We start from the raw sequence: 17,045 nt of genomic DNA, 5'->3' as shown, positions 1-17,045 counted from the left end.
TCTCCAACATCATAGTTCAAAAGCATCAATTCTTTGGTGCTCAGCCTTCTTTATGGTTCAACTCTCACATCTGGACATGACTGTCCTAGTCACACCTAAAGTAAGCCAGTGTAGGTCTGCCAGGCTGCGTTCACAGACCTCTCCCTCAGACAATAGGTACCCCAGCATCTGAGCTTTGGAGGCAGCGAGACTTCTGTCCAAATGTCACTCTGTCATTTCTAGCTGAGTCATCTTGGGTGACTGCCTCTCTCCGAACCTCTATTCCCTCATGAAATTGGGGAAAACAGTGTCAGTCTCCCAGTGGTTTGAGGCTCAGAGCCAGAGAGGGCAAAACACTGCTGGTGAATCTCAAAGCTTTGTATCTAAAGATATTATTACACAGTTGTCCCACCCAGAGCCTTAATGCTATGTTCCCTTCCAGAGATGCAGCTTTGAGGGTCTTTGTTACACAGGCCCTGGAGACAGAGGTGAAAAAGGCCTGCCCACCAGGGCACGCAGTGAGCAGGGAAAACAAGACAGGCAGACACCATTAGAATCAACACGAAATGTGCTGAGATGAATGAGCAGCTCTGGGAGCTCTTGAGAGTGAAGAGTGTCCACCTAGGGGATGCAGCAAATCAGCATAAGACCTGGGATTTGAAGGGTGAGCAGGATTTTATTGGACAAAAAGTAATTAGTAGAGAAAGGGAATTTTAGGAAGAAGGAGCTACATGAACAAAAATATAGTGATTTGATATGACCCGGAGTATTAGGCGGAGAAGGCAATGGCAACCCACTCCGGTACTCTTGCCTGGAAAATCCCATGGATGGAGGAGCCTGGTAGGCTGCAGTCCATGGGGTCGCTAGGAGTTGGACATGACTGAGCGATTTCACTTTCACTTTTCACCTTCATGCATTGGAGAAGGAAATGGTAACCCACTCCAATGTTCTTGCCTGGAAAATCCCAGGGACGGGGGAGCCTGGTGGGCTGCTGTCTCTGGGGTCGCACAGAGTCAGACAAGACTGAAGCGACTTAGCAGCAGTAGCAGCTTAGCAGCAGAGTATTAGGAGCAACACGAATGGTCTAAAAGGCTGGAGAATGTAGGACATAATGGGCAGTGACAAGAGGGAGGTGAGAAAGGCAAGCTGGTCAAGACTTAGAAGTAGTTAATACAACCAAGAATGATCCCATGAAAGTAAGAATGCTATCCCAGAGCACTTCCTGTGATGGGAATGTTCTGTATTTGCACTGTCCAATATGCTAGCCAGTTGGCCTTGTGTGGTTTGTTGTTCAGTCGCTCAGTCATGTCTGATTCTTTGCGACCCCATGGACTTGTAGCACACCAAGTGTCTCTGTCCCTCACTATCTCCTAGAGTTTGCTTAAATTCATGTCCATTGGGTTGGGGATGCTATCTAACCATCTCATCCTCTGTCACCCCCCTCTCCTTTTGCCTTCAATCTTTCCCAGAATCAGGGTCTTTTCCAATGAGTTGGCTCTTCACATCAGGTGGCCAAAGTATTGAAGCCTCAACTTTAGTATCCGTCCTTCCAATGGATATTCAGGGTTGATTTCCTTTAGGATTGACTGGTTTGATCTCCTTGCAGTCCAAGGGACTCTCTAGAGTCTTCTCTTGCGTGGCTGTGTTTTGTTGCTCAGTCGTGTCCAACTCTTTGCGACCCCATGGACCCCACCAGGCTCCCCCATCCCTGGGATTCTCCAGGGAAGAATACTGGAGTGGGTTGCCATTTCCTCCTCCAGAGGATCTTCCCAACCCAGGGACTGAACCCAGGTCTCCCGCATTGCAGGAGGATTCCTTACTATCTGAGCCACCAGGGAAGCCCTTGTGTGGCTATTGAGCACTTAACATGGAGCTAGTATGACTGAGTGGAGAAGGCAATGGCACCCCACTCCAGTACTCTTGCCTGGAAAATCCCATGGGCGGAGGAGCCTGGTAGGCTGCAGTCCATGGGGTCACTAAGAGTTGGACACGACTGAGCGACTTCCCTTTCACCTTTCACTTTTATGCACTGGAGAAGGAAATGGCAACCCACTGCAGTGTTCTTGCCTGGAAAATCCCAGGAATGGGGGAGCCTGGTGGGCTGCCGTCTCTGGGGTCGCACAGAGTCAGACATGACTGAAGTGATTTAGCAGTAGCAGCAGCAGCAGCAGTATGACTAAGAGCTGAAATTTTTAGTTTCAATGAATTTCAATGTCAGTTTATGTAGCTCCATGTGACTAGTGGCTACAATACTGGTCAGTGTTACCATCAAACTTATGACAATAACTTTGAGTGTATAGAGGGAGCCCTCAAGATCCCCACCTTGCTGTTCTGTCCTCAGCCCCTACAGTGTGAGCTCCTAAGCCAGCCATTGCTGTGATCATGCAGCCAAGTGGTTGAGTTGGGCTTGTTTCCTGCTTGCCAAGCTGTGACCCAAGATGTGGTTGTGTCTGCTTGGAGGAAAGGGAAGCTTTAAAAAAATTCTTCCAAAGGCACCATGTGGACTAGCAGCAGCCCTGTTTCTGTCCCTGGTGGCCTCTCTGCAGGCAGAGTCAGGTTTCCTCTCTGCTTCTACTTCCTGGAGCTCCTGGTCCAGGTGAGCACACCTGGGGCATGACTCGAGGGGGCATGCTGGGTGCTGGCTGTCGCTCAGGAACGCTCCCATGAGATGATGAGGCCAGGTTCTCATTAAGAATGTCAGTGTCAGGTTCTGTTCTGCAGCCCTAACTGTCTGCAAGCAGGTTGCTGGGCCTGAAGTTGGGAAGAGGTAATGGGAGGCTCTGACTCTGGCCACAGGTTAAAAGCAAGGTCATTATTTAGCTTTACCTGCCATAAAACATATGTTGCAATTTAATTCCCATTTGGCCTCCTGGTCTAGTTCTCAGTAGTTTCAAAATACAAAAGGGAAGAGGAGGAAAGGTAGGCCATTAAGTTCCTCCAGAACCTCCTTGCCTCCCGACCGAAAGGACATGGGTTGCACTTTCTAGTCTTGAACACAAAACAGGGACATAATCATGAGCCAACATGTCCATTCATGATGCCCTGCTCTAGAACATAGGCACAAGCTTTCCGAGTTGGAAGGAATATTGAATTCTAAAATCTCATCATAAAATGAGGAAATTTAGGTCCCAGGGAAGTTTGATGACTTGGTCAAGGCCATGCAGAGATCAGAGGAAGGTATGACTGGATTCCAGTTCTCCTAACTCAGTCCAGTCCTAATTATAAAAATCAGATTGCAAACCAGATACACTAGGTTAAAGTTAGCTTGCTCTTTTTGTTGTCGTTGTTGTTTGATTGTACACAGTGTTGGCCCATGCAAGGTTTTAAAGATATTTTTGAATCATTTGCCAATATTTAAAAATCAGATGAATTCATTTTGAAATCCTTATTGGCTATTATCTGGGGGACTGTAATTCTACATGGCAGCAAGGGCATACAGCGAAGTAGTGCCTGATCCTGCTAAAAGAGAGATAAAAGCAAGAAGGGGAAGATGTGGACCGTTTCAGAAGCTGATCAGCCAAGGCCATATCAAACTGATCCCAAAGTAATATATGCTGCTTTGAAAATGCCAGGTTAGTGATTTGTTACTGCTTACTTTGAATTTCAGTTTGTGGACGTTCAAACAAAATAGAGATCTTAGAAATCACTTGGTTGAGCCGGTTTTTTTTTTTTTTTTCTCACAGATAAGAGTTATGTGTCTAAACCACTGCGCACCTAAGCCTGCAGATAAAACAAGGTCACAGCGTGTTGTAATCAGGTATGATTTTATAGGCTCCCCTGCCTCCAGCTCTGCGGGGGGCTCCAGATCCATCACATTTCCCCCCAAAATAGTCTTGGCACAAAATTTCCTAGGAATATTTCTTGTGGACTTTGTGTATTGACAGCACTGATGTCTGCACCAAACACACTGATGTCCAACTTGGCACATAACAGGTATTCATGCAATAAATGTGTTGAACAGGTGAATGCATCTGTGGGTCAAAATTGGGTGTAGCTTCCTTATACATGTTGCTGTTTTCAGTACATAATCTTTTCAAATTAATATTGATGAATCTTGACAAAATCCTGATATCTCTGTCAATTATAATCTGTTCTTCTTTAAACAGATGTGACATTGCTCTGATTTGGAGAAGTAGAGAATCAGAGCACTGGTGTTTTGTTTTTCAGGATGTATTTTGCAGTCTCATAAAATATTAATATTTTAATTGCCCCCAAATGAAAACTAAATAAATCTTCACATCACTAGGTAGGAAAAAAAAATCTAAAAACAAATCAAAAACACCATGCTGTTGCCCAGACCAAGGCAATCATCTTTTGAAGCCACTAGTACCATCTTTGCTCACAGCCAAGGACCTGGCCCTGATGTCTTACGTCTTTCTATCCCCCAGATATTCCAGTGAGAAACCTTTGATTCAATTTTCACTCACTCTTATTATAGCTCTCTTGTTCCAGGGCTCTGTTGTGGATGCTTTAGCTGTCGTCAGAACCAATTCTGCCCTCTCTCCACTGTTACCCATTGTCCTTGAATTGGACAAATAGCCCTCAACTTTGCCTCTCCCTGAGACAAGTCATCTTCTGAGAAGCAGCTTAGTCCTGCAGGTAATTGGATTCTGGGCAGGGATGGTGCCCCACAGGTCCTCTAGCCTGGTTCCAACATGTCTGGGCCCAGCTTAAGCTATGTTATCTGATACATAAAGGTGGTAACACACTGGAATCAAAATGACACAAGTGCTTTGCTCTTCCTTTGCTGCCGTCTTCTAGAGCAGTGCAGGGACCTTGCTCAGCTCCACTTCACACGGGAGTTATTGCTGATTTGATCCCTGTACAAAAATGAGGTTATACAAGTCCAACTCTTTGTGAATCCATGGACTGTAGTCCACCAGGCTCCTCTGTCCGTAGCATCATCCCAGCAAGAGTACTTGAGTGGGTTTCCAGTTTCTTCTCCAGGGGATATTCCTGACCCAGGATCAAACCCAAGTCTCCCACATTGCAGGGAGATTCCTCACCATCTGAGCCACCAGGGGAGCCCATACCAGTTTGAAAGCCTTTGCCAACTAAGGCTTTTTCTCCATAAGCATCAATACACTAGAGAGAAATCTCACAGTGAAAACCCCTTTTTTAATTTTTAAAAATTGTCACAGGTTGCATAGAGGGGCAATAAATTACCACTTACTATGTGCCAGAAATTACACCAATTCTACGTCTTACTAAATCCTCACAACAGCCTGAAGAGGGCTTTATAATCCTCATTTATAGACGAACAGTGGGAATTCAGTGAGTGAGTGGCTTGCCTGTACAAAGGGCTGAGCCAGAATTCAAATTAAGGTTTTTCTAACTACAGCGTCCTTTGCTTAGTGTTGCCTCTCCAGAGAGATTTTTTCCTTAAAGCACCCCCAAAGCACACAAAACAGCCTCCTTGTTTGTGTGTTACCATTGAGAGCTCATAAAACAACATATTCCCACCGTAGTCTGAGACTTCACAAAATGCACTTATAATTAACAGGGAAAATATAATGTTTGAACCATCCCAGTAGAGAGAACCTCAAAGCAATAAGCCCATGGCAAATGCCATCTGATGGCCCAGCCCAAGGCTCAGCCTAAAACTTTCTGCAGGGTGTTACTCTAAAGATAACCCAAAAGGTCTCATAGCTTCCTGGTTGTTAAAACAACAACTACAGTAGCAGGAATTGAGACCTAAAGATCAGCGGAGTAGAAATGAGGAAGGAAATGGCATGTTAAATGACTATTTTCCCCCAACTGGCCCTATTCTTTCTAGATACAGTTCCAGAACTTGCATAGTTACAGTGGGAGAATTTGATCGATCAAAGGCTGAAAGTTTTCTGCCAAGGTTCAGGCTGTTCAAACCTTGAAGTACTTCGAAGTTTGGGGTGTAGTAGAATTCCTAGGAAATTTATGCCTCTATCTCTGTTAGGCTGGTTTGACACAAATACCCTCTTAGGAGGCCCTTCACAAGCCACCGTGTAAATTCTCCTAGGCCAGCAATAAAGTGTGTCCTCGTAGTCTTCTGCCCTCCGAGGATCTCATTTTAATTCCTGCCTCTTTTTGTCCCTTTCTGGTTTCATTAAATTCGCTGTCACTTCGGTTCTTTTCTTTCTTTGTTGTTTTCATTTTTATTGGCATATGATTGCTTTCGATGTTGTGCTAGTTTCTACCGTACAGCAAAGTTAATCAACTATATATACATATACCCCCTCTTTTTTGGATCTTTCTCCCTCTCTCTTCCCATTTTTCTACTGCAGTTCAAAGGAGTTCCCCATTTTCTCACTTCTGAAATTACTCCCTGGAAGGCAAACCCAGTGATTTCCCATGTCCTTTTCCAGGCACACAGGGTGCTCCTTAGCCGAATAAGATCCCCACCGCAGCCCCCACCCCGAGAGCTCTGGCAATTTCAGGCTTCTGGGTTGTAGCAAGAGTAAAGCTTTAGTTTGATGTGGTTAAACCAGTCATCACGGTGTCTTCAGACTCTCAGCCCCAAACCACTCTGGGGTACATCACCCTCACTTTCCATTTCTCTGGATTATCTTTCATCTGTTCACCACTAACCCTCACAGCCTCAACCAAGGCTGAAGCGGGGGCCAGCAGGGTGGGACGCTTCCTTTCTTGGTTGAAATACCAACTGCTGTGGCTAAAGCCATTCCCTTTCGGACTCATTACAGGGAACAAGAGAAAGAGAAAGCAAGAGTGAGCGCTGCAAAGACTGCTGTTACATGGTTTCACTTAAGCCCCAGAAATAGAAAGCCAGACTTCCGACTTGCAGAGCCTCTGTGCGAACCACCAGACCACACTGCCAGATAAGAAAAATGTTCGATTGTGTCATATTTCCTTCATCAGCGCTAGTTTCTGAAAATGGCCCTGAGTTTCAGAGAGCCCAGCCATGATCCTAAGATTAAGAGAAGATGAAAGAGGAAAGAAGAAGGGATCAGATCTCTTTCTTTTCGGGTACAAGTTTATTTTCAACCACAGAAGTAAAGGGAAGGAAAGATTATGAGAGATTAGACGTGAGCTAACTTTATTTGCAAAAGAAATTTCTTATTTGCTAGAGAAATGAATTGGACATCAACAGGCATTGAGAAAGGGTGCCTGCTAGTTTAAAAAAATGTGTCCTTGGTCTTTTCAATTCCCCTGTGTTTATTTATTGAGTGCCTGCTCTATGCCAAGGGCTGCACTTATTGAGGCAGATCCAAAGAGGATGAGGCGTCTGTTCACAAAACAAGGAGGCTGGGCTAGATTCAGATTCACCTAGATTCCAACTCATGTGTTCAGCATGACCTCCACCACCAGAATAATTTTACTCCACTATCCCAGAGCAGACTTGGTGGGTGCCTGTGTTATCAGCCGCTGCAGGAAGAGCGATGGCCCAGTTATTGACAAGCTCCTAGTTGGATGGTAGGCGGTACCGTCAGCTATAAAAGGTTATCTTTGGACCAGGCTGGGCTGCTTATGCTCAGAAGAGACTTGGAGGGTGAGGCCTGGTGAGCTGTCAACCTGAGGTAGGCCTGGCCCAGCAGACAGATGACAAACGTTGGGGAGGCAGATGAGAGACAAGGCTCTCGTGGGGAAGTAGCCATTTCAGGGATACAACGGTAGCATGGAGACCAGGACCTCAAAAGCCGGTGAGCTCACTAGGGGCACAAAGAAAGGAGAGCCTGATGTGGCCCCAAAGCCCGGGGCCAAAGAGCCGAGGTTTAGAGAGCTGCTGATAGGAGCCTTGTGGTGAGGACAAAGGAAGATGAGGGGACTTCCTTGGTGGTCCAGTGGCTTAAACTCCATGTGCCCAGTGCAGGGAGCCTGGGTTCAATCCCAGGTCAGGGAACTAGATCTTGCATGCCGCAAATAGACCCCTGGTGTCCCAACTAAGATCCAGCACAGCTGAAAAAAAAAAAAAAAGACAAGGAGAGGTAGGAGTCAGGAGTCTCTTTTATCAACATGTAGCCAACACAAACCCAGCTACTTATGAGTGACTTCTGTTTGCCTATCCATGTGCCTTGGGGCTTCCCTGATAGCTCAGACAGTAAAGAATCTGCCTGCAATGAGAGAGACCTGGGTTCGATCCCTGGGTTGGGAAGATCCCCTAGAAAAGGGAATGGCAACCCACTCCAATATTCTTGCCTGGAGAATCCCATGAACAGAGGGGCTTGGTGGACTATGGGGTTGCAAAGAATCAGACAAGACTGAGCAACTGAGTGTGCACACACACACACATACACACACACATACACACACACATACACACACACACACACACATACACACGTACACCCTGAGGGGTTCAAAGGAAGAGCCAAGTTAGAATTTCACATCTAATGAAGAGCAGATCAAATCCATGCATTGAAATTACTGCTGGCTGAGACAGTCCTGCTTGGGTCATGCCATACTGGCACTCGCACAAGCTCTTTCTCTCCTTGCCTTATCTCGTTTAATCCACCCGACAGCCCTGCAAGGTGGGGACCGTTGTCCCTGTTTTAGAAATGAGGGTGCTGAGGTTCTGAGAAACCGTGTACCTTATCTGAATTGGTCCAGCTAGTAAGTGGCTGAGCCAGGCTTCAGATCCAAGCCTGTGTTGAGCCTCTGAACTTTCTAGTATAGCCTGCAGCATCCCTGTACTGGAATAATAGGGTGCTCCATTGAGTGAGTGTGCTTAGATGTTCAGCTGTGTCTGACTCTGAGGAAAAAGTAAAGACCTGCCGGAGGTGCAGGGGAGAAGAGCAACAGGAGGAGCCCTAGGAGGCGGGGGGTGGGGGTGCTATGCAGGCACGGCGTCAAGGATGGCTTCTTGGAATCAGAGGGCCTGTTGGAGCTGGTTCAAAGCTGTAATCATGAGTCTTCTCCAGTTTCTGAGGCAGAAAAGGAGGGTCTGAATTAGGATGTGCGCCATCAGGCAGGTGCCGTCTGCAGTGGCCCTGCCCTGAAGACACAGGGATGCCACGCAGAGCACACATGGTGTGAGAGCTCACGGCGGGAGCCACATCCATCCGGTCAGACAGACACCCAGGCGGCCCACAGGCCCAGCCCCCGAGCCGTGGGCTTGCAACCCCCTCGCAGAACAGCCACTGACCCTGAGCAGAAGTGAGAAGGAAGTATCCGCTCAGCCCCAGGCTGTGGAGGGGGCCTGGCTGTCCACCAGGGCCTGCGGGTGTCCTGGCAGAGACAGGAGGTAGCACAGGCCCCAGGCGCTAGGGTGCCAGAGCCTCCCAAGAAGGAACAGGTGCGAAGCAGGGCAATTAGCTGGGAAGACGTCCGGGGGGGCAGGCGGCCTAGAGCTGATTGGGGAAGTCACCAGGATTACATCATCGGCCGGTGAGTAGGCTTGATTAACTCTCCGATGAGTGCAGTGTCGAGAGGGAACGGTTTTTTTCTTCTTCCAGGAGCCAGAAGAAGTGATCGTTAGATTTGTCTTGTAAAATAATACTGTTCCATAGCAGGGACGAGCCTTTAAGCTTCTCTGGGGTATTTGGCACCCTGGCTTCTCTCTGGGAGGAAGGAAGAGCATCTATTCATGGGCTGTGACTTGGAGAGGCCTCACGGTGAGTCAGGCGTTGTCTGTGAGTGTGCGCCCCGTGGTAGCTCGTGTCATGGGGGAACTGCTAATTTACTCATGTAATGTGTTCCTCTAGACCAGCCACAAAGACCACTCAGTTATTTTGATCCAAAAGAGAGGCTGGTGTCTACCACAAACTCCCCAGCAACCCTGTGTGTGTGTGTGTGTGTGTGTGTGTGTGTGTGTGTGTGTGTGTGTGTGTTTGTACTACGACCTCATACAATGAAGAGTTGCCCTGGCTGGCAATGACAAACATTCCCACTCTGAATTGAGGGCAGAGATCGTCCTGGAGTGACCTCCAAGGGCAAGATGACTTGTATGTCTTCTAAAAATCCAAGTGCATGGAGAGAGTGGTCACGTGTTCCGGCCACCACGAGGGACCTGAAGGAGAGCAAACATTTGAGAATACCGAATTCTTGCCAGGCACGGGGCTCAGGTTTTACATATCTTATCCTGATGACTTCTCTCAACTACCCTTTGAAGCAGGTATTATGCTTCAAATGGTATTCACCATTTGTAATGGTATTCACCATTCCAGATTCTTGCCCCAGTGTTTCTGCTTCGAGGACGCTCATATGTCCTTAGGTGCCCTCTGAAAAATCCTGTAAAACCTTTTCTGACTTTATCACAGTTAGTTACACTCTCCTTTGTGCTCCCAGAAAATCATAGACTTTAGGGAGACGGTAGCTTCAGTTTCTTCCTCTGTAATATTGGGGTAACCATAGGGTCATTGTAAGGAATATGTGAAATAAATCACATAAGTGTTTTGACAGCAGTTGGCACTTGGCCCTTGCCAGTCATTGCTGTTATTAGTAATAGTAACAATAATACCACATATAATTATGTACCACTTGTAAGTTCCTTGAGTATAGGGATGTTAACTACTTGGTTCATTGTTTTATCCTCAGAGTCTAGCAGTGTTTGGCACGTGGGAGGCACTTGTTTTCTAGCTGGGGAATGAATCAGAGTGAAAGCTTTGCCTCCTCTTGCTTCTGCACGCGCCTGAGAATGGACCCTTGTCTAACCCGCCTCTGTATCTGTAATATCACCACATCATCTGGTACAACCCACGTGTTCAGTGACTGTACTGAACAGATGAACAGGACCATGAGATGCTGCTACTCAGCCAGTGCCTGGCTAAGGGAGCCGGCAGCATGCCTATGTGATGCTGTGTGGGGGCTTGGGGATCCTTCCTGCTCCCTGAATCCAGTTAAGTGTACCCTCGACACACCACCCCTGCATGGTAAGCTTTTCAAGATGGGGACTGTGTCTTGTTTACTTTTAAATCCTTGGTGTCCAGCACTGTGCCTGGCACAGCATGCTCAGATGGGTATCCAAGGACTCTCCTGTCCTCCCGGACTCCAAGCGTGGAGTCAAGTGGATTTTTCATCTCTCTTCCATCACCACCTAACCCTCTTCTTCTGTCGAGGTTCCCACTTCAGTTTATTAAAGACCCTTTTTCTCAGTTATAATGGTCTAAGTCTCCTCTGGAGTATTGTACACTATGGGAAGAGCAGTCTTTGTAATCAGGCTTTTCTGGACTCAAATCTTGACTCTGGCAACCGCTAACTGTCTTATCTGGATGAGTTGCTTACTTCTCCTGGGCATCAATTTTCCCTTTCACCAAATGAGGCAATAATACACTCTATTCACCTATTCACCTTAGGACGCCTAAGACATGGCGGGACCTGTTCTAGGCCCCCGAGATACATTTATGTGAACAAAACAAACAGTGCTCTTGCCTGAATGGTACCTGCAAACTAGAGAGAGAGAGACCAACACTAAACAAATAGGCCAGTGAACAGATAGGGGGTTGGATGGTGCATGTGCTGTGGGGAAAGGAAGTGGGCAGTCAGGGTTATCAGTGTCTTATTCTGGGGACGAAGGGAGGCCTTTCTAATAAGGAAAACCTGCATCCGGAGAATAAGATTCCAGGGAGAGGAAGACAGCAAAGACACCTCCTGCCTCTCCCACCCCAGTCCAGCCCCAGTGCAATCCAGTCACATCCCTTCTTCTGCTCAAAAGTCTGCAAAGAACTAATGGCTCATTAAGTTCATAGTCTTAGAGACTGACATTCAGAACCACCTCCAATATAAGGCTACATTCACCTTTTCCAGCCATATTCTACTGCTCTCCCAGAAATATTTAATCCTAGGGGAGAGAGCTGGGTGCGCTTTGTCAGTCTCAGCAGAATGACTGAGGAAAAAAGCCTGACCACACTCCCAGTGACGAACAGATTGAGATGGGCCCTTATCCCAGGTTCCCTGAGCCAGATTCGCACGTGCCGGTCATGGTGGACAGGACCCCTGTCTATTACTGGCTTGCCCCTCCCATAGCGCTACCATGGACTTGGCGATAATGCATCTTTTTTTTTTTTTTTTTTGAATAATAAGCATCCCTTTATTTGCTGACGCCATTACAAAAACTGATTACATTAGCAACAAAAAGTGTTTTCTTGAGTTGAAGTCAGGCAGTTACTCCCCAAAATGTTAAGTAAAACAGTGTACTACGTCAGTATTAAAATGTTAAATTTTACATTGTCTTTACCACGTTTGATTTTCTGAACAATTTTATTGAGCAAGATGAGATAAAAGAGTACATGTTTATTTTATCTTCAGGAATGTGAAGGTCTAATTATTCAAACAGTTTTTATTATAAAACTAAACTCTGAAGATGTCTACAGAGTTGGCTTTTTTTTTTTTTCTTAAAGCTACAAAATGGCATGTGGTTTCCCAAATCAGTTTTCTTTTACTACTTTTACCTCCCTTGATCCCTGCTCCTATGGGCCCCTCACCCATAACAAAATGACCTCATTTGCCTTTACTGATTCTAATGGGAGATGCAGGCTCCAGTCATAAATTCCTGTATCCAACGGCTGCAAGCGCCCCTGGTCCTGCGTTCTTCTATCCTTTTTCAATCAGCACTCAATCCACAAAGGATTAATGTCCAGACCAAGGGCACATCTTAAACTGGGACCCTCTGGCCATACGCAGTACAGTAAAATCCCCAATACTATGTTTTTACCAGCCTGGTGAACAAGCACCACCAGCCTCTAAAACGTCCCCCAAGATGGAATTTATGATGAATTTAAAGCCTGGCTAATTTCAGACCCTTCTTGTAGGGAAAGCCCTTGGACCAACACCTACCACCATGTGGATCTTGGAGAAAAGCAAAAGAGATCCTGATCCTCAACACTGATGTTCTAAGAGAACCTGTCTGAGGCTTTCTATTCCCTACCACACGATGTTGAAGCAAGGACAGCCCTTCACACTGTGGGATACAGATGCCCCCTAGCATTATGAATGACATCCCTGAATACCACTGCGGAGCCTACACATCTGAAAATGTTAGTGCCAAACCTGTAGGTTTTCTCTAGCTGGCTCCACCTGATATGGCTGATGTAGGCTCAGTCTGGGACACAGTTTTCCTACTCAGTGCCAGGACAACTGGGCAATGTGGCACCCACACTGGCATTCCTATCTGTTTGGAGTGTACCATTCTTCTTCCCCAGCACCACCGGCCAAACAGATTACATTATCCTAAGCAGCCAGCAGGAAAATAAAAAAGGAATGTGACTCTGCATTTTAGTGTCCACTTCTGAAGATTCCTCTACCATAGTTACAATGCCCAGTTGGATGCCCAGCACATAACAACTTGTGCCCTCTAACACGCCTTCTACCCTGTGCATCCTTGTGACAGCCTTTCTAATATCAGCCTATGCATCCACGACCTGGGTCAAGAGCTGCACTTGCCCAGGGAGCCTATCACAGCCTTCCAGGTTATGACCTGATCCCAGACAACCACCACTCAGAGAATGACTACCCAGTTACCCACATCATCTGCCAAGGTGCCCCTGTCAGAACACAGGGATCTTCCCCTCAGGGGAGAGCCCACTCAGCATGTACTCAAAAGAGGTGAACACCAGACAGACCTCCAAACTTAACCGTCTCCTCCCCATTGGGCATAATAAACCCCATTACCACTGTGGCTAACACTTCCGCTCCTAAACCTCCTAAAGCAAGCCTCCTGCTTGAGGCCCTCCCCAAGCTAGTCTGTATGTAGACATGATCAAGGCTACATCCCAGAGACCCAGTCACTGGGTGCACTCAGCCCCTATGAGCAAGCCACTTCCTTATTCACACCATGCCAGATGACCCAAGATTCATGAAAAAAGGCTCCCCGCTACACCCACCAATACTAATGCTACTGGTCTAGGTCTCTATGTCTTGCTCTGTCTTACCCAGGACCCGACAGGACATTGATTGAATGTTATCAAGTTTGGTCCCTGGCCCATGAGTCCAGATCATGTAACCATTCAAATCCACATGCCTGTGTTGGTGACTTCCCAGGCCCACACAACATGATGGGAGGCACAGCTCTCCAAGATAGTAAAGGCCCAGATAGTAAAGAAACATGAGTGATTAGAAGCTATAGAAGGAACCTGGTTCTCCAGTGTCTCCCCTAGATAACTCACTTCTGATGTCCCAACTCCTTAAACTCACCCGCACACGCTACTGACTCCATTGATCTTCTTAACCTTTTCCAACCACCCCGTGAGGGGACCCTGCTGGTCACAATCCCCAGCAGAAATGATGAGCATTTCCCTGTGCATGGCCCCAGATATAAAAGTGACCCCTTGGGGCTAGAGGAATGGGATTAAGGGCTTGATTACATAAGGAATATATTATAGCCGGTGCAGCAGAGGAATGTCTGAGGTTCTGTTAGAACCTTGTGACGTTCACAGTGTAACATAAACAGTGGCAGCACTTGAGGCTTTCACTGAAGGGCAAAAATCCTAACTGCCAGAGTGGCAGATGACGGACTAGCTCCAGATGACCCGACCACTGTAATATATGTGCCCTCAAAGAGGAGGAGTATGTGTCCTCAAGGGAATTTCCTGCTACGTGTGGATAAGCGATGCAGGCAAAGTCATCTAAATAGCCCAGCAGATGCGCCATCAAACCAAAACCAAAGTTTATACAAAGTACCTTGAAGTCTCTAGTTTCTGAATGTTCCCTGCCTCTTGGGATGACCTGCTCCAGGGACCCTCCCACCAGAAAGGGGACCTCACATACTGAACTGGTTATGTGAAGTCAGTACAGCCCACAGTCAAGTATATTAATCTTTCAGACCACTTGAAATTAATCTCTCTTCTCCATCACCTCCTGGCATTTTTCAGCAGGTGGGCTTCTGTCCTATATCGATGTCCCCAGGACCAGGCTTTCTCTCCCTGAAGAGGCTAGGGAGCTCTCTTGTCAGGGGGCTGCTCACCTAGGGATTCCCCTCACTTTGCCAATGTCTGATTAGGTTATCAACCTTTGAGTCACTTGTAATCACAGCCAAGGGTGGTGTGTTTGGACAGGCAATGTCTTTAAACAAGCAGGAATGGCAGACAGGTTGTCAAGTTGAATCATAACAATATTCCAGTGAAATGGAACCTGAACCTGTCTTTATTCCATCACTACCCCCAGAACAACACCTCCAACTTCTGACCCCACACCCAGACACTTACTCAGGCTCTTTCCTGCCAGTCACACGTGCTTCACTCACTGTGTGCTTAGGACTACGGGCTTTGAAATCTCTGCTGTTTATCTCTACTCATTCCTCAGCTCTGTGACCTGTAGCAAGTTTCTTAGCCTTTCTGTTACTCGGTTTCCCCATCCATAAAGCTATGATCACAATACTTACTCCATTAGGGTGTTGTAAGAGATGTGAATACCCCACTCTAGGTAAAGCCCACAGTACATGTCTGACACAAAGGAAATACCCAGGTATTTGTTCATCAAGGGTACCTCACTTTCTATTAATGCTTCCTCCAGAAAACCTTCCACATCTATTTCCACTCCAATTCCTCCTTAATCCAATTAATCTGATTCCATTTCTGTTCAGCACCTTGCTGTGAGTCATATATCTGTTCTCCATTACATATGCATTCATTTTGGCTTCTCAAGTAAGAGATAAAGGTCCTTGAGGAAGTGACAACATTATACCTGGCTCGCCCACTGACATGCTGCGTCATCTTGCACTTAAAAGTTTTTTAGGATTGAGTTTCTTTCCCTGGAATACGTGGCAAATATGTGGCATGTGTGCCAACATTTCCCCACTCCATATCCTTGGGAGACACTAGTATTTAACAATAAATTCTCTTCCTCTTAACCTGTCTCCAAACTCAGCATCCTTAGCGCAGTGCTTTGGACAGTGTCTACTAATGTATTCAGTAATTACGTGTTGAGTACTTACTAGGTACTACTCTTATTTAGTATTCTGGAGATAAAACTTTGGGTGTGCTGTTGGTGCACTTGTGGAACTTGTCACTTAATGGGGAAGAAAGAAAATATGCAAATTCGTAAGTGAGAAGATCTCAGATAGTGATCAGTACAGGGATAAAAATAAAATAGTGCTGTGTTAGTGTCTGGCAAGGAGGTTGAGTGTCCAGGGACTTTCTGAGAGATTTTGATCTGGTAGATTCGGTGCGGGCCCCAGAATATGTGTTGTTAACAAGAAAATGTAGGAAATGGCAACCCACTCCAGTGTGCTTGCCTGGAAAGTTCTATGTACAGAGGAGCCTGGTGGGCTACAGTCCATGGGATTGGAAAGAGTCAGACAAGACTGAGCGACTGAGCACAGCGTGGTAAGAGTGAATGTCTGGAGTCAGAAGACCTCACATCCACTTCCTTACTACATAGATGTGTGACTTGAGCAAGTTATTGAATTTCTGTGACCCTCAATTTCCTTATCTGTTAAATTGAAATATTACTACTACTCATCTCAGAAGGTTATATTAGGATTAACTAAGATAAAACATATAGGATTCCTGGCACATGGTGCATGCTCAGTGACAGGCAGCTATTAATTACAACAGGCCCATCTACTCCTAATTATAATCTTCAAAAAACAGACCCAACAAGTACCATTTAGTAGGTATTGAATATAGCCTTTAGTTGATTTCTGCCTAATGAAACTCTTCCTCTTGAAAAATAAATTGTCAAAAGACCTTCCTGTCAGCAGGACTGCCAGAGTCCCGTGAATATATATTCCCTGGCACTCTAGTTGAGGCAGGTTTCAGGTTTGGAAGGACTTTGTTCTAATTTCCTCTCCAATCAAGTGGGAGCCTGGCTACTTGCCTTTCTAAGTCGGTGGGCAGGGATGGGGGGATTTCTGAGACCTGCAGGGATGTGAGATTTGCAAAGTATGAGGCACAAACAGGACACTTGCCTTCTCAGAGCAATTGGCCCATCCAGCTGACAGGCTCAATAGCAGTGGTAAGCATGGCTCCTGCTCTGCCGGCCTCCACTCACTTAGAGAAGGGGGCCACTCCTCCTCGTTAAAAGCTGAGCTGGTACATAACGAAGAAAAAAAAAAAAGAAAGCTGGGCAGGAAGCAGCCTTTTCAACCAGTGAAGAAACCGTTAGAATCCATCCCTTTGCCCCGATGCCAAAGCTCAACTTGCCCCACCCAGCCACACTATCAAGGACGCTCAGGCCATCGCAAAGCCCTGGAGGTATTT

The 17,045-nt window shown here is 46.5% G+C and overlaps 1 protein-coding gene across 5 annotated transcripts in view; it reads left to right on the top strand.

The window, feature by feature from the left end:
• The first annotated feature begins 7,436 nt into the window (after positions 1-7,436).
• Positions 7,437-17,045, top strand: part of LMO2 (LIM domain only 2) — a 32,144-nt gene continuing 22,535 nt past the window's right edge. For 2 of the 5 annotated variants that reach the window (XM_060399511.1, XM_060399512.1), the window contains exon 1: positions 7,437-7,490. The gene's annotated coding sequence lies outside the window, so the exon portion shown is untranslated. Of the gene's footprint in view, positions 7,491-9,313; positions 17,040-17,045 lie in introns of those variants that run through there. The other 3 variants (XM_060399510.1, XM_060399509.1, XM_060399513.1) reach the window with 2 other exon arrangements.

Source organism: Ovis aries, chromosome 15 (assembly GCF_016772045.2).
Source record: "Ovis aries strain OAR_USU_Benz2616 breed Rambouillet chromosome 15, ARS-UI_Ramb_v3.0, whole genome shotgun sequence".
In the NCBI taxonomy this organism is placed as follows: Eukaryota; Metazoa; Chordata; class Mammalia; order Artiodactyla; family Bovidae; genus Ovis; species Ovis aries.
This window is presented reverse-complemented; position numbering and strand designations above follow the sequence as displayed.